Genomic DNA, 13,900 nt, shown 5'->3' with positions numbered 1-13,900 from the left:
TATTTATTAGCTAGGCTCTCATTTGAATTGGTTCAGAAATTGAACCTTTGTAAACTTCAGAATGGACTCACGCTGGGAACAGTTTGTTTGCTAGAATAGTAAGTATTCTGCCAACTGAATCATTTGACTCAACCAAGTTTTGCTTTTATAAATGAAATAACGAACATTACATAAATCAGTAGAGGCCAAGTTTTTTGTTTGTTTGTTTTTGTTTAAGATATTTAATTATTCTATTGCAAGAACACATTTGGCATACTGTTAAGATATGTAAGATGATGAGCTTATAAAAGCTCACCTCAGATTTAGATAGATTTATAAGTCCTAAACCAAAAACTAAACTTAAATTTTTAGGGGGTGGGAGGAGAAAGCCATTAGAGAACATTGGCAGGGTAAATGCTCAAACCAACTTTCCATCCCATCTTCACAGTTCCTCAGGCCTAAATCTTATCTAATATTCAGCTGCAGTTAGGCTGCTGTATTGTACTAGAACTTAAATGGACATGACTAATGTATTGTTCACCTGTGGCATTTCAATTATAAGGTGCTGTAAGTCATCCATACGGGGATCTTGTGTCTCTAGATGATTTAAAACCAATAATAATGTGCCCATAATTTCAAACAATGACAGTGATAAAATATTCTTCCCGGAAACAGTATCTATTGGTCTAAGTTCTATTGAGAACCATCGAGCCAGTGCAGAAGCTCTATCACCCTGTCCTTAGTACACTACTGCTAAGAACTGAGACAGCCTTTCCCATTATTTTACCTTCTAAAATGGTCAATTTGTGTCTAACTCACCAAAGCAATTAAAAGTCAGAAACTTCATTTCTAGTCTTGCCTCTACCACTGACTACTTGTGTGATATGGGGAAAAAAATTATGTACCTTCTATACATATCAACTTCTTCACCAAAAGAAATGAAGATGTTTAAAATTTATTGTAATTTCAAACATCCTAATCCACCCTAATCTAAAATAAATTATAACGTTCAATGCAGTTTTACAGAAGGAGAAGCACCATGAAAGTGCTGTGTCATAAGAGCAATGGGAAGTCATCAGAACCACATCCTAGACTTCTCCTGTTGCCTTTGGGTTTTTACAGAAGACTCTGGCAATGGTTACACACTGCATAGGTTTTTGTCAGTAGGAGAGGTGGAATCAATGTTCCCAGTGCTATGGCCTGGTTTGTTTGGAGGCAGAATGATTAATAGTCTATTTCTCCACTTGGTTGCTTAGATATGTGTTTACAAAGAACATGGCTAAATAATTTTGTCCGTTCTCTCTTTAAGATTTTTGGGCTTAGAAGGGCCCTTAGAAGGGCAAGCCTGTAAAATACTTATTGGTCAACATACTAGAGAAAGAAATGAGGAAATAAGACGTGAGCCTGTAAGAGTAAATACATAAGTTAGAAAAATGGGATATAGTTTCTTTTATAAATAGCATTCTACTTGGATCTTCAAAGTACTGTCAATTCAGTGGTTAGCCTTAGGAACACAGGAAGTGATCATTCAAAGATTTCCATTTAGTGCCTCTGAAAAATAAGATAATCTAATTATCCAGGCCAATAACTTAAATGATGACCCCTCAAACACATATATCCTCATTACTTTTTGCAATAAAAATTATTATGGAATTTATGACTGGTAACATTTTTGTTGTAATCTTGCCAATACTTAATATTTGCTACTTGGAAACCAATTTGACAATCTGATGTTTACCTAGGATTGAGAATTTTTGCTTCACAATCAGATCTAAAACTTCTGTAAGTGATTGAATATTACTCCTCCAAATCTATTTCATGTACTGGATGTTTTACACAGATCTTCCAAAAAATATACACCTTAATCCAAAGAATCAATCTAATGGTGAGAGCCTCCAACACTATAAAAAGAGGAAAATATATGGGCACAAGCAATGATTTGTGATAATCTTCTAAAATCACTTTATGTCCATATGTACAAACCCTGAGTCCATGTGAATTACAGAAGGAATATGCTGAAGGCAAGATTAGTGGATGAGCATGCTTACAAGACATGAATTATGGCCAATTCTAGGCAAAAACAACAACAGCAAAAAACCTTGGAACCATCTAATCTTTTTTAAAAGAAAAAAATACTGAAATCCCAAAAGACAAAAAAAAAACTTCTTTCTCAGATATGTCATTACAGAATATCAAGAATAAATTAAGAATATTAAAACCAAAATCTGTGTGCTTAGTTCTTTGTTAGTGATTTCAAAGACTAGAATATAGGGAAGAAGCAAGCCTGTAAAATAGAACCAAGAGTTGAATTAGCAGGAACTGATGTTGAGCTAAATTTAAAAAGTGAGCAGGAATTTACTTCATTCCTTCTGCTATCACATATGTATTGGTTTCCAATGAAAGCACATGTATATTCTATTATAAAATGCTATATTATTTTCTTTTAGATAAACTTCAACACTTTGAACCACTGCAACTTCCTCAGCCGCACCCTGAAGCTCCCTTACTCACACTGTTTTACTCAACAGTTAAAGATTGTGGCAGACACAGAAACCCTAAACCAAGAGAGGAGTTCTCACAAATAAATGCTTCTGCCTCCTATTTTTCAGAAGATAATTCTGAAGGCATTCTGCATCTTTATCTAAATATTGTTGAGGAATCCCAGTTGTTCACAATGTTGACTGTAAAGCCAGTAGTCACAGCCACCATCACAGCTGCCTGGCCCATGCAGGTTCAGGTTTAATTTGGACAGACATTAATGAAACAACAGAGCCAAGAACTGGTGGGCCATTATCTTTAATCCTAGCTTGCACCTGGTGGGCAAGAAATACACACAGTGGGAAAACACTTCCCTTTCCATTCAGGGCTCCTAAAGCCACTGACTTATCCGAATTTTCTAGGATCAAAGGTTTCTACCTCACCGGCCTTATTCACCTCTGTTCCCCATCTCCTTCTCTCTGCACAAACTGGCTTTTCCTTCAACATTTCACCATCTTAGCTGCTTCTCCTTTCTTCCACGTGGCCTTTCTCTGTTCTCCCCCTGCATGGGCTCCTCTGGCCCATTTTATAGCGTAGAAATCAAAACTTTTAATCCAATATACAAACAAGGAAGTCTCTGATACAAAGTATGTAACAGTCAAGGGTGTGGGGAAAAGCTTAATCTTAAAATTAAGCTTCAGGTTATAATGGCCCTGCCTGCTTACAGCCTGTCCCCCACATCCAATGCAAACTATAAGCGAGCAAACCTACATATCATATTTACAAACTTATTTGACCAACATTGACCTAAATAGTGAATCCTTATTTTGGTCTTGTCTCCTTCCCTTCATGCCTCACACTCTCTACTCCCTCATCAGCTTCCTGGGAACACCTTTCAAAATAAGTTCCCACCACTCAATTCCTTGTCTCGGGCTCTACATTGGAGAAAGTAAAACTAATATACAGATTTCTTATTCATAATGAGATTTAATACATTTAGGAACTGTATAGCTACTTTTTTTTCAAAATATTTTTTCCATGCAAAGAAGGTTCTATAAACGTAATAGCCATTCAATGAGCCATTTGTTTAGTTGATAGGGTATGTGACCATTTGTTATGTGTAGTCCTTTGTTGTTGTTTTGCTGTTGATTGTTTGTTTGTTTGTTTGTCATAGATAGAAGTTAGAAGAGAATTAAAACCACTTAGTTGGGATTTAAACTTAGTCATACAAGTAGGAGCTTTTCAAAGTATCTTGGCTAAAATCCAAAAATATCCAGCAACAAGTAATGGTTGCTCTGCTGTAAGTATTATGGCACATCCAAGAAAAAGCAGGAAAAAAAACTATTAGCACACCAATTCAAGAGAAGGGGTACTCGCGGTGCTAATTATGGATCAATTAAGAGTCTATTTTTTCTTCTATGTGGGTTTTGGATAACTAGTTTCAAAGGGGAAAAATTATTGGGAGATGTTCTTATGTAAAGTTGCTCTGTCATTTTGTAGGTAAGAAAACTGTCCTGCCTCACACAGCAAAAATATCACAAAGAAGACAGGAACCAGGGGATTATGTTTTACCCTGGGATATTGATACTTTAAGGGTACATTTCAGTAATTTCAAACATAAGGCTATAAAAACTGCTTTTGTACACAATTGATGGTGTTATGTGTCCTAAAACTCCAATCAACATTTTAACTTCATTATTTTCCCCAGCTTAAACATACCATTTAAATTTTGACAAAAAATCATACTTTTTTTTTAGGGAGAGTAGGGGAGATAGTGAGGCAGACTTCTACATGCACCCTGAGCAGGATCTACCCAGCAAACTCATCTTGGGCCAATGCTTACATATAGAGCTATTTTTAGTGCGTGAGGCTGATGCACTCAGACCAACCAAGCTATCCCCAGTACCCAGGGCAGATGCTTGAACCAATATCGCTGGCTGCAGGAGAATAGGGAGCAAAAGGAGAGAGCGAGAGGGAGAAGAACAGTTGGTGACTTTTCTTTGAGCCCTGACTGGGAATTGAACTTAGGACCTCCATATGCCGTGTAAATGCTCTATCTACTGAGCCACCAGCCAGGGACCAAATCATGCTTTTTATAATATCATTTAATAGAATTTAAAATTTTTTTAATGTACTGTTTGTAAGTGATGTTATTAAAATTGTTTATTTAGTGTGAATGTATCAAAACAAACTTTATAACATAATTTTCATGTATTATATAATCTTAAAAGTACTAAAAACACAACTAATCATAAATACAGTTTGAATCTTATGAAATATTGCTTACTCATTTGTTAAAACTCATTTCAAATAGCACTTCCTTTCTGGCTTGCTTTCTGATACCTTCAGAAGAAGGAATCTCTTCCTCTTCAGTGTTTTCACAAGACTTCATATTTAAATCATTAGCAATCAAATCTTTCTCACCTGTCATGGAGCTAGTTAAATAAGGACACAACAAATATTTCTCAACAAAGGTGAACCTCATCTTTACATCACCCTTTGTTTAGCCAAGTCAAAGATATATGTAAATGTATAGGGATCTAGCAGAGAAGTATCATGGAATGAACATGGATCCCCCATGAAGAAAGTCAATGAACTTTGTTTTAAAATTATGAAGCTTCTGGTACAGTAGATTGTATATTTACACCTAATCCTTTCACACTGGTAGGTCAGTAAGTGAATATCATGAGGAGCACCTTCTGAGTAACAGTTGTTCTGGTGCTGTTAACACTCTTCTGTGCATTTTGAATACTCATGAGCCCAACATTAGATTCATCACTTCAGAATAATTAAATTGGCTAACATGCATGAAAGGATCTGCACAGATGGATGGAGAAAATTTAGCAAAGAGAAGGACAAAAGAACTACATCTTTGTAATGACTACTCTATGTAATGCCAGACACTATGTTAAGGTTGTTCCACATGCTTATGCATTTGGTTTTCTGAGAACTGAGGCTACTGTGTCTGCTGGTGTTAGGGAGGGGAGAATGCCCCTCCCCCATCTACTCTTCTTTAGTTCTTATGGCTGGACCAATGCTAAAATAATAAAATTGACACAGACCTGATTAACAGGAGAAAGAAAAAACATAAAACTTAATACACATGCTCAGTAAAATCACAATGTGATGCTCAAATCCTAAAATGAGGCTTAAAAATGATCCTTCTAGGTCTCTTCTGACACTTTCCACACAAAGAAACAATCAATTTGTGAAAATTTGACAGAACAGAGAAAGTTAGTGCTCATGAGACAGGAATCCAAGCAAGCCTTGGGCTTAGGTAATAAATTAGTAATGACGTTACCAGGTTTGTATATACAGACTTTTCCACTCTGGATTTTATAATTATTGTGGTAAGGTTGTCTCTCGGCTCTCGGGAGCAGAGAAGGCATCTATCACGTGGAGATTTATTTTCTGCATTTACAGAATAAAGGAGAGTTGTAGATCTCTCATTCCTGCTGCTTCTCAAGTGATTTTAATTCGAAATTATCAATATGCCATTGCAAGAGATCTTGGGGTTGCTTGCTCTGGGCCCCGACACAGAGCCAGAATATAAACCAAGGACTTTAACTCTAAAGTCCTTATTCTTTCTCCTACACAGGCTGCTTTATAATTCCCAACTGTTAGACTTCAACTGCATACTGTAAGATAATAGAAAATATATATTGGTCCCTGCCCTCCCTCCCATTTCTGACACAAGAGAACCTAAAGCCCTTATAATTTCCTGGGTTATAGGAAAGCCCTTTGCTCTAATGAGGCAACTTTGGGTGGGGTTCTGGATATCTTCTGGATAAAGGGTGCTCACGGGAAAGAACAAGCCATGATTAACAGCTTAGAATTCTTATCCCATCTCCTGCCTTCTTTTGAGGAGGGCTGAAAATAGACTTAGTGATTGATCATGCTTATCTGATGAAGCCTCCATAAAAATCCCAATACTATAGATTTTGGGAAGGTTCCAGGTTGGTAAAAAGGTGAAGGTGAAGGGAGAGAGGTACATCCAGAGAGGTCATGGAAGCTCCGTATGTCTGCCCACGTACCTGTCCTATGTATCTTTTCCTCTGATTGTTCATCTGCATCCTTTAACATGTATTTTAATAGATAGGTAAATATAAGTAAGTGTTTCTCAGAATTGTGTGAGCCACCCTAGCAAATTAATGGAACCTGAGGAGGCTGTGAGAATCTCCGATTTGTTGACACACCAGGTAGATAGTGTCAGAATTGAGTGCAATTGTAGAAAGCCCAGCTGGCATCAGCTTTCGTTCTTCCCTTTGTATGCTTCATGTTCTTGTCCCTTGCATGTGTTTGGGAGCTCTGGTGGCCGCCGGGCCCTGCTGCTCTGGGGCAGAGTTCCTGTCTGTAGGGGCACTTTGCCCCCTTCCAGCAGCCATTGTCTGGTGGAAACACGAGTGGCCACGGGCTTGCCAGCCTCCCATCTGCTTGATCTGTAAGTTAATTAGCTGCCCGCTCTTTTACCTGCGGGTGAGATTTTAAAGTCCACATTGACTGTAATAATAGTTATCAGTAATTCTGGAAAAGAAAGACAGGGTTGCTTGGTGTAAGAAAAAATCTCCGCACATTTGGGGACTAGAAGTGAAGTATTCTGTGGAAAACTGAGTGTTTTTCCTTTTTACATACTTTTACTGTTTCTGCTCTTTATCAAAGACTAAGGTGCATGTTTGCATTGCTGTAAATCCAGGAATGTCTTCAATTACCTTATGCAATAAATAAATTGAATCTTACAACAACAATTTGTTAATTTGACTTTGAATTTAACTTTTATTTTATTACATGACAAAATTACAATATCCAGAATCAGAGACATATGGCAAGTTTCATAGTGTCTCCAGGAAATAAGGCACTTGTGAAATATTGGAAAGTCCCCAACTTGCTTCAAGACTTGGTTATGTTTAAATAGGCAAATTGGAAGAAATGCATCCAAAGTTAATAGGATAAAGTATTAAGAGGAGCTCATATCTCTGATATAAGAACAAGAGCTTAGCATTTTCTACATAGTAATTTTTATTTCATAATATCCTATATATTTTAAATTCAGACTAAGTTTTAGAAGGAAAAAGTCAATTAGTCCATCATCTATCTAATAATCAAGAATTCTTTAAAATAGTGTACCAAAATATAAAGAATCTTAAGTGTTTACTTAAATTGCATTTATTATAAAGTTGTTTAAATTTGTACTAAAAACATTAACTCACTCAGAATGCTGAGCATGATGACTAAGTTCCAAGCATTGTTCTAGGCTCCAAGGTTAAAATATTGAGCAAGACGAAAAATATGCATTCTTTTATAATGCTAATACCCATGAGAAGAAAGTGCCATAATAAATTATGACAAATTGAGAAACAAGATGATAATTTTCTTTTTCTTTTTCTTTTCTTTTTTTTTTTTTGTGGCAAAGACAGAGAGAGAGTCAGAGAGGGACAGACAGACAGGAAGGGAGAGAGATGAGAAACATCAATTCTTTGTTGCGGCTCCTTAGTTGTTCATTGATGGAAATGTGAAATCTGCACCAAATAAAAGGAAAACCCTCCCAGTTTCTGTAGGATGATGTGGCAGCATGTGCACATGCACAGATGATGACGTAACACCGTGTATACAGCGGAGCAGCCCACAGCCATGCCAGTCGAGATGTGGACGGTACAGAGGAAAGTTCAGTGTGTTCTGTGGCTCGTTAAATTCGAATCCATGACCAAAGTGCAATGTGAATATTGGCGCGTTTATAACAAAGCGCCACCACATAGGAACAACATTACTCGGTGGGATAAGTTGAAGGAAACTGGCAGTTTGGTAGAGAAACCCCGTCCTGATAGGCCATCAGTCAGTGATGAGTCTATAGAGGCTACAGGGGATAGCTACATAAGGAGCCCTAAGAAATCTGTGCGTGAGCCCTCATCAAACTGCATTGAGTAGGTATGAAACTGGGAGAGTTTTCCTTTTATTTGGTGCAGATTTCACATTTCTGTCGTCTTTTGTTACTTTCCTGTGACCGGTCAAAAGTGCACCATGACTTTACGGACACACTGTAGTTAGGAATTAGGCAGAATTTGATTTGGGAGAACATAATATCATAAATAAGGATGTTTGTCCAATGTGTAGAATTTTAACTCCAAGCAAATTTATAAACACATACAAATAAAGCTATATAGCTCATTAATATAAATTCATGAATTTAATTTAATGTTCTGTTGAAACTGTATGGTCAGCCAATACAGGGATTCCTCAGGTTATGACACAGTTCCGTTCCTACGACAGTGACATAACCCGAATTTTACCCATCTGGTAAAGGAGCAGTGGAGCCAAAAAATGATGGGCCTTTCCTTTATTAAAGTCACGCACCAGCCCACAAGCAAACACTCAGGGCTGCCAAAGCCACTGACACATTATCCGTTTCCACAACCAGGAGAATCTTCTCCAATTTCTCCTAGAATCAAAGGTCCCACCAGTCTCAGTGGAGCTCACAAAAGCCCCTCATCTCTGGTTCCCCATCTGTACACCTTCTCTTTCTGCACAAACTGGCTTCTTCCTCAGTACCCTGCATTCTCTCTCTCTCACTCTGCAAAACATGGCTTCTCTTCTTCTCCTCCTTCTTCCCCTTCTCTCTTTCCAAACTTTCTGGCATGAAACCTCTCCTCCAGCAAACATTAGCAAAACAATAGCCCTTCCCAAGCAGGAAGGTAATTTGCAATTTCATAGACCCACATATACATGTGCTGCCCAGCCCCCAATGCAAACTATAAGTGAGCAAACATAAAAATCGTATTTTACAAACTTATTTGACCAACAGCTATGTAGTCAGTAAGTACTACACTAATGGCGTAAGCCAAAAACTCACATCTCAATATTTTTTTAAAGTTTTTATGAGAGTGAGCATCATAAACTCAAAGCATCATATGTCAATACTGTGGTAACCTGAGGACCCCCTGTATAATTATTGTTGGGCAGATAAGTTAATTTATGCTCACTCTGTTAAAGATGGCCACTGCTCTCACATGGTGATGCTCTCACATGATACAGCTAATTCCTCTTCTTGCTTGGGAAGGGACTTTGTTATGCTGTTGGGAGAGGGGCTTTTGCACCAAAAGATTTTAAAAGGAGGAGCTAGAAGGCCATTTTGAGGACAGAAACCATGTTCTTGTAGAGAGAGGAAGAGGAGACCACGTTGTTCCATGAGAGAGAGACCACGTGGAGGAGAGGAGCCAACCAAAATGGTGGAATGCTGAAGGAGAAGCCAGTTTGTGCAAGAGAAGGAGATGGGGAACAGATGTGAATAAGACTGGTGAGGGCCTTTGATTCTAGGAAAGAAATGGAAAAAGTGAATTTTGGTGCCCTGTGTGTTTGTTTTTTACTAGTTGGCTGGTATGAGTCTAGAATAAAGGAAAATGGACCACCAGTTTCTGGCTCTGCTGTTTCTTCACAATCTGTCCAGATTAAATGTGAACCTGTGTTGGCCAGGTGGCTGTGATGGTGGCCATGGCTACTGGCCCTACAATTATTCACACTCTTTTTAATGAAAGTCTTTCTGAGTTTTCTTGCCTACAAAGACAGGGCCATATGATGCCTCAATTCTCTCAGTACTTTTGCCTATTTAAACAATTGTGAAATGTCTGTTTCAGCAAAACACAGTTATAATATCCAGACTTTGCTTGGTGTGACCAGTCATAGCCCTATCAAGGTCACTTGTATTCTTGTCTCATTTGTCTAGGACAGATATAGAAGTTTTGCGTATGACATTATTATAAACATAGCATCTCATATTATTGATTAAATGCAACCAGAACTTTCTTCTGACTAGATAGAAAACATCCTCAAGACTGAGAGGGTGGGGTGGGGGTTTCTCATGAGTCCTAACCCACTAGAGTGGAACACTCTTGCCAGGAGTATGTGCAATGCAGTCAGCTAAAATTAATAACGCAAAACTAAATAGTGCAAAAATATTACTGTTGAATGGGAATAAAGTTATTTTAATATGTAATTATATAACCATTTGACATGCTATTTTAGAAGAATTTTAAAAATTAAAGAATAATGATGCCATTTTTTTAATTACCCATTCTATTTCAGATATCAGAAGTGAATTATAGTGTTATCTGTTTTGTATTTACTTTTTTTTTCTTTTTTTGTATTTTTCTGAAGCTGGAAATGGGGAGAGACAGTCAGACAGACTCCCGCATGCGCCTGACTGGGATCCACCCGGCACGCCCACCAGGGGTGATGCTCTGCCCACCAGGGGGCGATGCTCTGCCCCTCCAAGGCATTGCTCTGTTGCAACCAGAGCCACTCTAGCGCCTGGGGCAGAGGCCAAGGAGCCATCCCCAGCGCCCGGGCCATCTTTGCTCCAATGGAGCCTTGGCTGAGGGAGGGGAAGAGAGAGACAGAGAGGAAGGAGAGGGGGAGGGGTGGAGAAGCAGATGGGCGCTTCTCCTGTGTGCCCTGGCCAGGAATCGAACCCAGGACCTCTGCACGCCAGGCCGACGTTCTACCACTGAACCAACTGGCCAGGGCTAGTGTTATCTGTTTTTAAGAAACAATTTTCATTAAATGAAAATTTGTTTTTTCTACCTCACACCAAATAAACAAATAAAAAAATCTGTTTAAATGGCTGTAGGGAATCATCCATTTAATCTTGAACCCTCAATGATTTGGATTGGGGAACTTTAGGTAAAAGCCCTGAGTGAATGTCTCTTGGATGCAAACACCAAGAAAGTGTATGAATGGATGACCTTTGTGCAGACACAAAGAAATGCATGTGAACAGGCCTTAGAAAATCAGCCTATAGGTTCTAGACTACCTCTTTCTTTGTGCTTATTAATAGACAAAAGAAAAGAAATGTGCTGACCAATTTAGCCCTTTCTCCATGTCAGCAAAATGGCCATTAATCATTCTTCACCTTGTCACCTGATCTCCTTCCCTTGTAATCCTGTTACCTCTGTTTTGCTTCTGATCAATAAAAGCTAAAGGAGAAGAATCAGGAGTTCCCCCTTTGCCTCTTGTAAAGCCAGTAGCCACGGCCACCATCACGGCTGCCTGGCTCATGCAGGTTCGCATTTGATTCAGACAGATGGTAATGAGACAATGGAGCCAAGAACTGGTGGGCCATTAGCTTTAATCCTAGCTTGCACCTGGCGGGCAAGAAATACACACAGTGGGAAAACACTTTCTTTTCTAATCAGGGCTCCCAAAGCCACTGACTTAACCAAGTTTCATAGAATCAAAGTTTTCTACCTCACCAGCCTTACTCACCTCTATTCCCCATCTCCTTCTCTCTGCACAAACACTGCACAAACTGGCTTCTTCTTCAGCACTCCACCATCTTGGCACTTCTCCTCTCCTCCACCTGGCCTTTATCTGCTCTCCTCCAGCATGGGCTCCTCAGTCTCATTTTATAATGTAGAAATCAAAATCTTTAATGCAATATACAAACAAAGAAGTCTCTGATACAAAGTCACTTATCTGAGGCATCATGGGATTCCTCATGAGAGTGCACCACCCCACATCATGCAACAGTCAAGGGTATGGGGAAAAGCTTAGTGTTGAGAAGCTTTTAAGATTAAAAGGGTGGGAAAGGCTTAGTCTTAAAACTAAGCCTTAGGTTATAAGGACTCTGCCTGCTTACAGCCTGTCCCCCACTTCCAATGCAAACTAAAAGCAAGGAAAAATATGTATCATATTTACAAATTTATTTGACCAACATTCCACCCCTTTTGCTCGCTTACAATCTAAAGCACAGGTATTCCTGCACAAGGAAATTAGGCACATTACACGAATTACAACAACATGACAAATCATACAATTTCAACAATTACAATGCTACATTTCACCAGTCTCTGAGCACTTTGCCAAAAGCACAAAATGTCCTCGGCCTTCTTTGTAGTTGTAAAGCCAGTAGCCACGGCCAAAAACTCAGCCACCTGGCCCACGCAGGTTCGCATTTGATTCGAACAGACAGTAATGAAACAACAGAGCTGGGAACTGCTGGGCCATTAGCTTTAATCCTAGCTTGCACCTGGTGGGCAAGAAATATACACAATGGGAAAACACTTCCCTTTCCATTCAGGGCTCCCAAAGCCACTGACTTCTCCGAGTTTCCTAGAATCAAAGGTTTCTACCTCACCAGCCTTATTCACCTCTGTTCCCCATCTCGTTCTCTTTGCAAAAACTGCAAAACTGGCTTCTTCTTCAGCACTCCACCATCTTGGCTACCTCTTCTCTCCTCCACGTGGCCTTTCTCTGCTCTTGCTCTAATGCTAATCTCAGAAACGAAGAAAGCAAGCTCCTCGTCTGCCCCACTTTATAGTGTAGAAATCAAAACCTTTAATCCAAAATACAAACAAGGAAGTCTCTGATACAAAGTCATTTATCTGAGGCATAATGGGATTCCTCATGAGAATGCACCACTCCACATCATGCAATCAGTCAAGTGTGTGGGGAAAAGCTTAGTCTTAAAACTAAGCCTTAGGTTATAAGGACCCTGCCTGCTTACAGCCTGTCCCCCACACCCAATGCAAACTATAAGTGAGCAAACATATATCATATTTAAAAACTTATTTGACCAAAACTAGCCATTTGAAAAGCTTCCCGAGACAGGGGAGTGCTTTCAGCAAAGCCATCCCCACCCCCATCAGGGTATTTCACATTGTCCAAAATCCTTAAGTCCAAGAAAGGAGTCAGTGCTCACTCCAGTCATAGTACAGGAATCAGTCCACACACATGGGGCTTCAGCCACCCCCCTCATCCCTGCTGTTCTTGCAGGTCTTAAACTGTCCCAAAAAGGAGCACGTGGCAATGGCTGTCAGCATTTCCATCTCTGCTCTGGAAAGCATGATGGCATTCACCCCTATGTGCCAAAATCACAGACCTACCAGGGGCATAGCAGGTACTCCTTCCAGCTAGGCTCTCAACTTCTGGAGATTGAGGATTGCAACTCCAGCCCAGTTCTCCTCATCCTCCAAAGAGGAACTGAAAACACCAGCTCCTGGTGCTGGACATGAGCCCCAGGCCACTGCCGCCGTCTGCTCTGCAGGACTTGAAGCCCCAGCTATGTCCTCAGCCCCGGCCTCCCACCACTGCTGGCTCTCCACAACATCCAGGGCAATCTGCAACTTACGAACCTGTGATTCCTCCTCCAGTGTCTGCTCCATTTCCAATCGAATCTCACGAACCTGGTTGGCCTCCTCTGGTGCCTGCTCCAGCTCCAGGGTCGGCATCTCTTTCTCCCACACTTGCTCCTGCTCCTTCCACTGCTCGGTTTGCAGGTCCTAGGAGCCTCTTCCACAGAGCTCTTGGTTTTCTCATGCATGGCTGTAAAAGACAGCCATCCTACAGCCCCCAAAAGGACAGCCATGGGGAACCATAACAGCAACCAGTCCTGTACTCCACCGCTCAAAGGTGGTGGCTCCATGCTGATCTGTATTGAATCCTGCCACAGACTATG

General features: G+C 39.9%; 1 protein-coding gene across 1 annotated transcript in view; it reads left to right on the top strand.

Moving 5' to 3' along the window:
* Nucleotides 1-41: 41 nt before the first annotated feature.
* The window catches only part of ASIC5 (acid sensing ion channel subunit family member 5), an 85,183-nt gene continuing 71,324 nt past the window's right edge, over nucleotides 42-13,900 (top strand). The window contains exon 1 of the mRNA XM_066253437.1: nucleotides 42-98. The gene's annotated coding sequence lies outside the window, so the exon portion shown is untranslated. The remainder of the gene's footprint in view (nucleotides 99-13,900) is intronic.

The sequence above is a fragment of the Saccopteryx bilineata genome, chromosome 1, assembly GCF_036850765.1.
Source record: "Saccopteryx bilineata isolate mSacBil1 chromosome 1, mSacBil1_pri_phased_curated, whole genome shotgun sequence".
Lineage (NCBI taxonomy): Eukaryota > Metazoa > Chordata > Mammalia > Chiroptera > Emballonuridae > Saccopteryx > Saccopteryx bilineata.
Note: the sequence above shows the minus strand (reverse complement) of the source record. Positions and strands in the feature narration are given on the sequence as shown.